Consider the following 12,688-nt stretch of genomic DNA (forward strand, 5'->3'; position numbering starts at 1 on the left):
ACAAGGCAGCGAGGAAGATGAAGTGATCCGCGCGAACGGAGAATGTGGGCGGAGATAAAAATGGGCGTCAAACACGAGGCCACCCGCCTGTTCCACTCCCCGGCATTGAATTGTTGCAGACTACTCTGCGCCAACATCGGCTTCCGAGACATATGCTCTCGAAATTAACAAAATGTTCGAAATAAATATTCAAATGTGCCAAAACAAACTGAAAAAGTTACCGTTGCGGATGCTCGGGTCATTTTATGCTAAACCAGTGAACAAGTGCATTTTTTGCGTCTTAATAAAAACAACACAATATATTTTAGTTCATTGAAAAAATTGCTTTTTTGTGCAAGCAAGTCGGAAAATTGGCGCGAACCAGTGGTTGGGATGGTTAGGTGGACAATGATATCCCCAACCCATAAGGGTTCAAATCCTGTTGTTATACGATAGTATGTCGGCTCAGTCTCTCGAAGATGCTCACAAGATAGGATATGCATGTGCGCGTTTATAGAGGTGAATGTATGCGCATTTATATGAGCGTTTGCGTTTGTACTATGTTCGACAAAAAAGACGAAAAATTAGCATTTTTTAATAATATACAAATATATAAGTGATTCTAAAATTCACAATATAATTACAATTGCGGCTACGGTCTACCAGGTGGAGCTCTAGTTTTTTCTCACTTTGAGGCTTTTAGCAGGGTTATGTAACAGCGTTTTGTTGGTTCGAAATGAAGGTTCCTCTAGCCTCCCTATCTCGACAGTGTCGGGTAAGATGGCGTAGGTTCTTGCCGGCCCATCTGTAGTGATTGTTTTGTTTTCTTGATCATAGGAATACATTAAGTGTAACAAAGGATGTCGGAAACTTTAGGGGCACAATGTTGGAAGAACACTTGTGTTGAATTGACTCTGGTTATATATTATACTGTGAGATCCTTTCGTAAGAAGTTAATAGTCGATAGCACAATAGAGTTAAAAGTTTGCATAATTCCTTGGACCATGAGAGTATCAAGTCACTTCATACTGAACGATGCACTTTATGATTATTCTAATGTCAAACGTAACATGGTGATCATAACAACACCTTACTAGTTCATCCTCCGGCGAACCAAGCTTGAAGGTAAATGAACAGGAGCACGAGCTGGAGGGGAACCAAGGCGATGGGAAAGGCGACTGCGGGGGCGACCAGTGTGGTGACCGCGGGTGCACCGCCCCCATCCTCCGGCGATCGGCGGCGAGTCGGGGGCCGGTTCTGGGCCCTCGCCGTCGCGGACGAGGACGACGCGGACGGGGAAGCGGATGCGATATCGCCGGCATCTTCGCCGTCGGCAACACCGTCTGACCTTATATGCGAATTTTTCTGCTCCGGCTATAACGAAGAGGAAGTGGCGACGACTGTCGACAAGGTCTTGCCCCCTGATGATCCGGCCAGGATAGGGCTTCACGCGGGAGAGAAGAAGGAGATGGTTCGTCGTGTGGTTCATCGGAGAACGGCGGCGACGGCGATCTGGCCATGGAAGGGTCCTCTCCCTAAGGTAAGTCTACCAAACCTAACCCTTTTCGATAGGATTCGTCCGGAGTCGTGGATAGTAGTTAAGAGGAGAAAGAACGCTCGTCAGGCGGTGGCTAGATCGGCGCCGGCGGCGACCGCGGCGTTCACGCCCGGAAAGCTGGCGATCAGGATCATGGCGGCTCGTGCGATCCGTTTGAATTTCCTTCTTGGCCGAGACGGGCCAGTTCTGAGTGAGCATGGGCTGCGATTGGGTGGGCCGGGGTTAGCTGGGTATGAGGCCCTGGCTAAACCGGTTCCCACCCAAGTTGGAGGCGCCGACACATGCAGGAGATCTTTCGATCGCTGCTCATCCCATTCGTTATCGCGGTGCGCTAGGGTTTCTTAGCGTTGTGCGAAGCCGGGTTTCCCTTCGTGTGGTCCGAGGCGTGCCGCTCGTATCCCTTCCCTTGTGGACATGGTTGGCCGAGGGGCTGGTGCGCCACCGGGGAAGAAGCCGTCGGCCGCGGCGCTGGACGTGCAGGTGTGACACTGCCGGCTGCTGGCGTCGGGCGTGGTGCCGCGGCACCGCCTGCTCCTAGACCACCGGTGGTTGCCGATGCAGCGCTGGCCGCTGCAAGTCGCGATGGGGGCCAGCTAGGGCCTAGGCCGCCGGCGCAGGGTCCGGCTGCGGTGGCTGCCGTGGCTCGGGGCGGTGCTGCTCAAGGACCTCGGCCATCACCGCAGGGCCCGGTTGTGGTGGCTGCTGCAGGACGGGGCGGCGCCGTGTAAGGGCCAAGGCCGCCACTGCACGGGCCTGCCGTCGCGCCTTCCTGCAACCAATTTCAGGCGCACGGGCAGTAGCCTCAGGCTGCGCCGCCCCCCCACTACGTCGCGAGGCCGACGCAAAAATGGCCTGGGCCGGTGCAGACGTATGCAACACCGCCTCAGTCTGACAACGTGGGTGCTGGAGGTACGGGTTTGCCTCGTGGCCCGGCTAACCGTGGTGCTAATGGACTGCCCCGGGGACAATGGGGTGACGATGGCTACAATGCGTATGGTGATGGCCAACACCGCGGTTTGTCATCCATGGGTGGCGGCCGTGGATAGGCTTGGCAGTGCGATGGTACAACTGAGAGACCGTTTCTCGGCCCTTCGGGAGGCTTTGTCGAGGGGGCATCTGTCCTAGACTATCGGCAGTGAGGTGGATACCGCGGCCATCGTGGCGGTCGAGGTGATCGGTACCGTCACCGCCAGCCTCCTCCGCCTATCGTCGTTGAGCCGACTATCTCCGCAGAGGCGGCCGATCCCGGTCAGACGCCGGAGCTGTCCGGTCAGGTTATGGATGTGGTGACTGCACTGGCTAATGTTGAGTTACCTGGGACTGAGACCACGGTCGAGGTTGTTGACAGGGCAGAGTCTGATAGAACGTCCAAGTGGGCGCGCAAAAAGGAGAAGATGTTGTGTTATCGTTGTGGCGGGAAGGGCCACTTTATTGCTGAATGCGTGACTGAGCTTTGTGATACCTGCTTCAATCCAGCAAATGATACGGGGGAATGCCCAATTTTGCGTGAACAGATGCCGAGTATTACCATATATGGAGTGTGTTGTGCTAAGTTGATGTTCTTTGAGTCGTCTAGTGCGACAGAGATCACAGAGGAGACCGAGAGCACGACCACTGGGGTTGTGAAAGTTACCAAAGGTGATGTGTCCGAGACTCAGATTGTGTAGAGGCTTAAGGAGTTAGCTCCTATTGACTTTAAGTGGGAGCTTATCAGTCTCGAGGCCAACATGTATAAGGTTGACTTCCCTTCTGTCGAGGACTTGCAACGACTTCTGAGTTTCAGGTTGTGCAGAGTGCCTGGCATAGAATGTATCCTGGAGTTTCACGAGTGGAGGAAAGTTGAGCCACAGGGCAAGTCTCTTACTCAGGTCTGGTTGCATTTTTCCGGGGCTCCCTCAAAGCTGCTGCAGGATGCTCGGGTCGCTGCTAGCTTGGGTATTTTGGTTGGGAAAATTGAGAGAGTGGATATGGCCTTTACCTGAGCTAACAGGGTGGCCCGACTGCTGGTGAGTATTCTAGATATTGAGTTCGTGCCTGATGTGGTTAAGTGGACACATAGGGGACTGATCTACAACCTCGAGATTGAGTTTGAGGATGTTGGTCTTTTCGCTGAGGCTATGGCTGGGACTGATGTGGACATGCACGAGGGAGATGATGGTTTGGGTGCTAAGGAGGCGCTAGTGGATGATGTTGGACGAGAGTTGTCCAACGGATCGGGGTCCGTTTCTCAGACGCCCGGGGACGGGACGGCACCATCCTCTTCGGTGCCAATGAACACTCTGAGATTTGGGTCGTTCGAGCCAGCTTCTGCTCCTCCCAGACTCTAGAGTGATTGGATGGTGTCTGATGACGTGCTTGAGCGCACGCTACCTACCCTGGACTTTGATGTTGCTAAAGGTCCTGTGGTTGGGGGCTTGGAGACGATTGTTGCTGAGATGACCTCAGTCGAGGGAGGAGGGGAGGATCTTGGGCAGGTGGCCCCTCATTCTCCCACTCTGACCGTTGTCTCATCCTGGGCGAGGGAGCCGACGATGACAGATGTGGCTAGGGGAGGGGGTCCTGAGCAGGTGTCCTCGGCCCCTTCTTCTCCTCTCGCGGCTAGGGTGGCCGCACCTGCTGAGATGCCCGCGACTCCCTCTAGCCAGAGCGCTGGGTCGGGCGGGGAGTTCCGGAAGGCGGCCCACGCACTCTCCTCCCCCTGCAAGCCTCCGTCCCAGGGCGACGAGGCGCGGATGACATTGACGGGGCTGCGGAGCTCCTCACCGGTGCTTGCGGCTGCTCTTGGCGCTTCTTCGAGTGGTGCATCCCTGCAGTGTGTTGGGGGTGAGGCTGGAGGCCTTACCTCGAGCGGGGCTACCCGGGAGGAGGTCATTGCTTATGGAGGGATTCCGGATCCGGTTTCTGAGGGGTGGCGGATGAGCTGCCGCCTCCAGGATCACCCGGAGGTTGATGACATGCAGCAGCGGTGCCCCATGAGGGTGGCCAAGCTTCGTGACATTGAGGTCACTACTGGTATGTCGGTCAACACCTCTAATCCATTCTGCATTTTTCTAATGATGAGATCATTAATAATGATTAGAGGAATCTTTTGGAATAGTAGAGGTTTGAAAAACTTGGCTAAAAGAAGGTTTCTTGCAGATGCTTCTATCGAGCATAGGTTGGATTTCATTGCTCTCTCGGAAACTGGTTGAGATAACTTTTCTCCCCATTTTCTCAGTACTTTATCGGGGGGTGTCGATTTTGATTGGCACTGCCTTCCTCCGAGAGGAAGATCGGGTGGGATCTTACTTGGAGTTAGATGTGAATCGCTGGAAGTCCGAAGCGTAATGATGGGAGATTTCGCTATTAAGTTTCGGGTTAGATCGAAGGCAGATGGGTTTAATTGGGCGCTGGTGGCGGTATATGGTGCCGCGCAGCCCGAGCTCAAACCAGAGTTCCTGGCAGATCTTGTTCGAATTTGCGGTTCCGAGAAGCTCCCAATCTTGGTTGGGGTGACTTCAACATTATTAGAAGGAGAGAGGAAAAGAACAATGATAATTTCGATGGCAGGTGGTCGTTCATGTTTAGTACCATTATTGAAAGCTTGGATCTGAGAGGGATAGAGCTTTCGGGTAGAAAATTTACCTGGGCTAATACCTTGCCAAACCCGATGTTTGAGAAGTTGGATCGAGTCCTCGCAAGCGTTGAATGGGAACAAAAATTTCCATTGGTAACAGTCCAGGCGTTGTCGCGCGGAATATCTGACCACACGCCTTTACTGGTTGACTCTGGTGAGGCAACCCACATGGGAAACAAAAAATCCTTTTTGTTCAAATTGGCATGGTTTGAAAGAGAAGGCTTCTTGGCTCTCATAGCCAGGGAATGGGCTAAGGATGCAGGATGTAGGACTTCGGTTGAGCGATGGCTGAATAAGATAAGGCACTTGAGAAGTTTCTTGCATGGGTGGGCTAAGCATCTTAGTGGGATTTATAAGGCTGAGAAGGAAAGGCTCCTTACACTTATTCAGTCCCTAGATTTAAAAGCCGAGTCCACACTTCTAGAGACCACAGAACTTCATGCTAAAATTGATGCGGAGATGAGATTGAAAAAACTTCTCCGTGAAGAGGAATTGAAGTGGGCAATGTGAGCTAAGGTTCGCAAAGTTCTCCAGGGGGACGCGAACACTCAATTCTTTCACATGATCGTCAATGGCAAGCACAGAAAGAAAAGGATCTTTCACCTTGAGCAAGACGAAGGAACGATTTTAGGACAGGAAGACCTAAAATTATACATAACCGAATACTACAAGTAGCTGTTTGGGCCTCCGGAGGATAATTGTGTATCCCTGGATGAGTCTAGGATTGAGGATGTTCCTCAACTTGCTGCAGATGAGAACGATATTTTGACTGCCCCATTTTCGGAGAAAGAGGTGTTTGAAGCTATTTCACGGATGAAAATAATAAGGCTCAAGGTGTCGGTGTCAAAACCGGCGGATCTCGGGTAGGGGGTCCCGAACTGTGCGTCTGAGGTTGATGGTAACAGGAGACAAGGGACACGAAGTTTTACCCAGGTTCGGGCCCTCTTGATGGAGGTAATACCCTACGTCATGCTTGATTAATATTGATGAGTATGGGGGTTACAAGAGTTGATCTACCACGAGATCGTAATGGCTAAAACCCTAGAAGTCTAGCCTATATGATTATGATTGTGATGCCTCTACGGACTAAACCCTCTAGTTTATATAGACATCGGAGGAGACTAGGGTTGTACAAAGTCGGTTACAGAGAAAGGAATCTTCATATCCGAACGCCAAGCTAGCCATCCACGCCAAGGAGAGTCTTATCCAGACACGGGTGAGAGTCTTCGGTCTTGTATCTTCATAGCTCATCAGTCTGGCCCATGCCCAACAGGCCGGACGCCCGAGGACCCCTTAGTCCAGGACTCCCTCAGTAGCCCCTGAACCATGCTTCAATGATGAGGTGTCCGACACGCAGATTGTCTTCGGCATTGCAAGGCCGGTTGCTTCTCCGAATACTCCAAAATAGCCTTCGAACACAAAGAACGTGTCCGGCTCTGCAAAAAACAAGCACCACACACAACCGAAGAGAGTATAATATTCTACGAGTCCAATCCACTGACAACTTTTTATAGCATGACACCACATCACCACCCGGTCATTATTTCGAACTATATTTCGGCCTGCCGCTTCATATTTCGATATGCGATTTTACTGGCACATCTTGTCAAAGCAGAGATCGTATCCCCTTATTGCGGGATTCTCATCAATGCGGGCATGGGTAATCCAACCGTGTCGTCTGCACGGCCCTTGGGAAACAGGCGAGTTTTAAGGCTAGTGGGGAGGCGCTTGATATTTGCTGCCTTTATAAAGGGATAAGGACTCACCCCCTTTCACCCGCGCCTTCTCTCTCTCTCTGCCCATCCATTATCGAGCTCCAGCGCCCAAGCTTCTATGAGGCTGTTTGGTTCTCAACCTCAGCTCGCCATGCCGAAGATGCGGCGAACGAAACGAGCGCCACACTTTTGGCGAGTTGTGGCGTGGAAAATGAACTAGCAAACTGTGGCGAGCGGTGCGGCATGCCACAACACCGGCATAAAGAAAACATCGGCTAAGTTTAGGCGTAGGGAGTTGTGGCGAGCTATGGCATGCGTATTCACGAACCAAACACGCCCTATGTTTTCTGCCTCCAAAAAGCACTCCAACCATGTCCGGATCCAGAGCGCAGGGCAAGTGGATGGTCTCCTCCGTCAAGCAGAAGGACATCACCCATCTCTGGGAGGCCGGATATTTGGCCAAGGAAGTCACCCATCGGCTTTCGACCGAGGGATAGATCGTCCCTACCCCGGATCCCCACGAGAGGGTAGTTTTCATCCCCCACTTTGTCCGCGGGCTAGGATTTCCACTCCACCGTACCCATTCGTCCGCGGACTTATGTTCTATTATGGGATGGATTTCCACAATCTGGCCCCCAACTCCTTCCTCAATATCTCGGCATTTATTGTCGTGTGCGAGGCCTTCCTCCGTATCCCTCCCCACTTCAGACTATGGTTGAGGGTCTTCATTGTGAAGCCGAAGGTGGTGGATGGCCAAAATGCGGAGCGTGGAGGAGCCATGGTGAGCAAGCTGCCCAATGTCACATGGCCCAAGGGTACCTTCGTGGAGACTGTCAAAGGGTGGCAAAAGCAGTGGTTCTATGTCACAGAGCCTCGCGATGCCACCTGGGCCGCGACTCCCGAATTCTAGTCCGGCGCCCCGATGTGGATCACCTCCTAGCTAGAGAAGGGCCTAGACTGGTCTTCGTCGGATGAGCTGACAGTGCTTCAGACGCGCATCAGGAGCATGGTGGACAAGAACGTTAAGCTCGTCAATATGATCTAGGTGATGCTCGCTCACCGGATCCTTCCATGCCAAAGTCGGACTTGCCACTTGTGGGAGTTCGATCCGGCCAAGCACCAGACTTTGCAACGGTTCTTCAGCACTACGCACGAAGACATCTGGAAGGTGCTCTTCAAGGCCAACGAAACATGGCTGGCAACGACCGAAGACCGCTGGCACAACCTGGCTCATCCCGCTAATGCGGTAAGTTTTCCATATATCAAGGTGTATCCTTTACTTGCTGACTGAAGGAAGATGTCTAAACTTTCCTATTTGTTTTTTCAGGGCTGGACGAAGAAGGCGGAGCGGATTCGGTGTCCGGCTCCACTGCCCGAAGAACCAGCTATCCCTCTTCTAACGAAGATGCTGGTTCCGGCGCCCTATCAAGCACCGGAGAAGAAGGCCAAGAAGAAGGCCAAGGGGACCAGGGGTGGTCTCCGCCATAAGGGCACTTCGGACGTGACGTCCGAAGACGCCGACACCCACTCCCTTCCTACCACCGACGACGAGGGAGATGAGGAAAGCGATTCTCCCCCTGAGGGGGAAGGAAGAAAAGGGCAGCCTCCCCGCTTCTGGAGGCAGAGGTGTCCAAGAAAGGGAAGGCCTCCGCCGCGGAAAACCCTGCATGGGACATTGACAGCGGCTCAGAGTGGCGCCCCTGGCCGAATCGTAAGTACTCAAAGACACACTCAAATATATAGCTTCTTTACTTCTTAGTTCTAACATGTTGAATCATGCATTTGTAGTCCGGCTCGTTCTGACCTCGAGCGGTCCTCATCTTCGGGGAATTCGCTGGACCCGAAGGTGATGGACAGCGGGTCCCTTCCGGCGGCCTCCTCTCCCAGGGCCATGGATGACACCGAGGTACTATCCCGAAGGAGCCCAAGATAGGGAGAGATGCAGGAGGTCGCCAGGGCGGTGCCAGAGGGTAAAATCTCGGCTGCCGGACACATGGGAGAGCAAATCCCCATGGAGACCGGCGATGGGGGCCATACCCAATTCGTCCCCCAGCCGAATACAGCCTTGGAGACCTATACGACTCCGGAATTCGGCAAACAGCCTCCTTCAAACGAAGGAGGTATGCCTATTTTGCCGGTGACCTCTGTCCAACCAGAAGCATCGGATACTCTACTGGAAGCGCTGCGAAGTGCTTCCATTGTCGAGGAACACCGTATCCTCATGGGTGCGGTGATTGAGAAAAGATTCAGTCCGCAAAGAGCAGACTGTCCGAAGCCTGCGCAAGCCTTCTAACGGGCTTTGAGGTAAGCGCTGCATTTATGTGAAAAGAAAGTTACAGTATAGACTGTAGCCCCTGAGACTCTGTCCGGTGTTCGGAAAGAAAATCCGAATAGAGGATCAAATAGTTTTTCGCAGGAGACTAACCATATATGTCTTTGTGAATAAGCAAGCGTCACTGCTAGCCATGACTTCTCATGCTGCCGAAGTCTCTGGACTGAAGCAGAGGCTGGAACGGACCGAGGAAGAGCTCGGCTGTGCGAAAAAGCAGTTGGAGGACACCCAAGGTATGCAATGACCTTGTGTATGTCCGGAAGGGATGAATGATTTGTGCTGAACATAGTGCCATGATATTTATTAGGGGCGACGACCAAAGTGGGGGCCCTCAAGAAGGCCCTAGTAGAGGCCAAGGAGAGAGCGGCAAAGGAACAAGCCGCTCATGAGAAACACAAGGCTAGGGTTGGAGAGGTCCAGCAGGAGCTCCAGAACACTATGCAGAAATGCGAGTCCTTGGAGCGCCAGAATGCGGACCAAGAGTCCGAACTCGCTAAGGCCCGCCAAAGCGCACAAGAGGACCAGACCGAAGCCCAAGGCGCCCTCCAGGAAGTCCAAGAGGCCAAGAAAATCGTGACGGGTAAGGCTTTCATTATGCAAAGCAAATGTGTGAAGAAGAGGTACCTCTTACTGGCCCGGATTTGGAGTTCTCCAAGGGCGTTTGTGGATCTGCCGCGCAGCGTTTTTGACGCTGCGAAATTATTCCGAGCCGAATAGGGGAGCTCAATGGAGAAGCTGTTCTGGTCGCAATACCTTGCGCCAGAACATCCGGTGCCCTTTAGCGATCAGCTTAAACAGTTGGTCGAGCTGCATAGGGTGGCCGAAATAGCCATGAAGGATTTGATAATCCAGCTATGGCCTGCCGAAGCCGTACCCAGCAGCTACTTCGGGCTCGTGCAGCGGCTGGTAGATGCCTGCCCTCGGCTTGATGCCATCAAGTGATTGCCCTGCATTGAAGGTGCGTGGATGGCCTTCGCCCGTGTCAAGATACAATGGGCGAAGATGGAGGCCGTCAAGCTCGCGACCGAAGGACCGCCCGCGGGCAAGGAGCACCGCACGCCCGAGCGGTATTTTGAAGATGTCCTGAAGGGATCCCTTATTGTAGAAGGGCAGTGTTCAAAAGACATTATCTTTGAATCAAATCATTTATGTTGTACCTTCATGTATGATGAAAACAAGGCTGATATGTAATATAATGCTTTGCTGTTTATTATTTAAAATTTTACCTCTTGTGCGGCCGTTGTATTAAGTCTGAGAGTTGGCCAGTCATCGGCTTCAGCCCCCACATAGGTAGTACGGGAGTGTTCGGGATGAATCTAAAACACTCTTTATCCAAACGTTTGGTCCTTGAAGGAGGTGTTTAGCGCAACGAACCAGGCAATCGGACTATGTGGCTTTATCACCCTCACTTAGCCATAGGAGTTTGACAATAGAATTTTAGGCATAGCCCCTAGTATTCGTGAGTCCGAACTAGGGTGTTGTAAGCACCTGATCGGGTAAAGACCGATTCATCGCATAATGCATAAAAAATCGCAAAAGATTTCTAACCTCTGAACAGCTGACCGTCTCACGCCGCATCATGACAGTCAGTTTTTGGCTTTCTCTACTGAGGTGCTCATCCGGATAAACTAGGACACAATCGTAGTAGTTCTCCCTTTACTACCCTAGCTGATAGAGCGGAACGTAAGGTAGTAAGCACAGGAGCCGGGCAGCCCAACTATTGACCGAAGACATGATTCGGAGCCAATGCATATAATGCTGAAATTCGGGGTGCCGAACTGTACTGTAAAAGTGTTCGGACTTGTTGCCATGGTATGTGGCGCAATAAAGCCCCTGGCGAATTATGGCGTACCAAAGTGTACGGGTGCAAATAAGAATAATGAAATATAAATGAAGTAGTAAGCTAATGCCACATAAATTGGGCCGCAACTGTTTCCATTATGATTTTGATTAATACGTCAAAGCGTATTTGTACAAATAGTGCGATAAGCAACAATGGCTATTTGACATGCCAAGACCAAGGGGGAGCTGCATACGGGTTCTGAAAACAGGTAGAATGATCGCTAAGAAGAACATCTAGAGATTCCCCCATACGTCTGTGCTACTTGCCACCTTGGTATATCCGTCCTTCTAAAGGACCGATTATAAGGCCATCGACAGGGGCCTGCGGAAAAGAAACCTAAAAGGATAAAAAGAAAATTAAAAGTATGTGTGTCCAAGGAAGGTCGAGCCATATTGTGGACCACAGTCTGGTTATGCCTCCGTCTCTGTCCATGGTATTTTTAGTACGTAGTTATGTACGTGCGGTGCGTATGCCGCCACTTGGTCGGGACTGAGACTGAGGTCGAATTGCTAGTCGAGCTCCTCACGAGCTGGATTGTCCTGCCGCAGAGTAGTCCGGACTCGTTTGACAGTGTCCGGGAGCATGGCCACCGAATTAAGGTTTTGCTTGTGAAGGCCGCTCTGTACCTCTGCTGCCAGGGCAGCGGTGTGCTCCTCGGTACGGAGGGAGCGCTCCGTGTTTCCATTGACTGTTATGACACCGCGTGGTCCGGGCATCTTGAGCTTGAGATAAGCATAGTGCGGTACCGCATTGAATCAGGCAAACGCGGTTCGTCCGAGCAGTGTGTGATAGCCGCTGCGGAAGGGGACGATATTGAAGATTAACTTTTCGCTTCGGAAGTTGTCCGGAGATCCGAAGACGACATCCAATGTGATTGAGCCCGAGCAGCGGGCCTCTACACCTGGTATAACTCCTTTAAAGGTAGTTTTGGCTTGATCCTTGATGGATCGATGCCCATTTTGCGCACTGTATCCTGATAGAGCAGGTTGAGGCTGCTGCCACCGTCCATGAGGACTCGTGTGAGGTGGAATCCATCAATTATTGGGTCGAGGACCAGTGCGGCTGAACCTCCATGACAGATACTGGTCGGATGGTCCCTGCGATCAAAGGTGATCGGGCATGACGACCATGGGTTGAATTTTGGGGCGACTGGCTCTATCGCATAGACGTCCCTGAGTGCGCGCTTGCGCTCCCTCTTAGGGATATGGGTAATGTATATCATGTTCACCGTTTTGACCTGAGGGGGAAACTTCTTCTGTCCCCCTGTGTTGGGTGGACGGGGCTCCTCGTCATCATTCTCGCTTTGCGACCCCTTCTCCTTGTATTCGGGATTTAACTTGTCGGCCTGTTTGAAGACCCAATAGATCCGGTGGGTATGATTGGCTGATTTATCAGGGGTGCCGTGGATCTGATGTGGAAGATCAAGTATGCGGTCCAGACTGGAAGGGCCCTGATTATTCCTTTTATATGGCTTCTTCCGCTGTCCGAACTTGGAGCCACTGAATCTAGCATTGATCGTCGTGTCATTGGTATTATCACCGTTGTTTCGACGCTTGTGTCTGTTGCGTCGGGGCTTGCCGTTGCTATTTCTGGCTTCCGAAGTGCCAGGTTCGCTTGCATTGTTATTGCTACGGGCTAGCCAGCT

This window comes from Triticum dicoccoides, chromosome 1A (genome assembly GCF_002162155.2).
Source record: "Triticum dicoccoides isolate Atlit2015 ecotype Zavitan chromosome 1A, WEW_v2.0, whole genome shotgun sequence".
Taxonomy (NCBI): Eukaryota; Viridiplantae; Streptophyta; class Magnoliopsida; order Poales; family Poaceae; genus Triticum; species Triticum dicoccoides.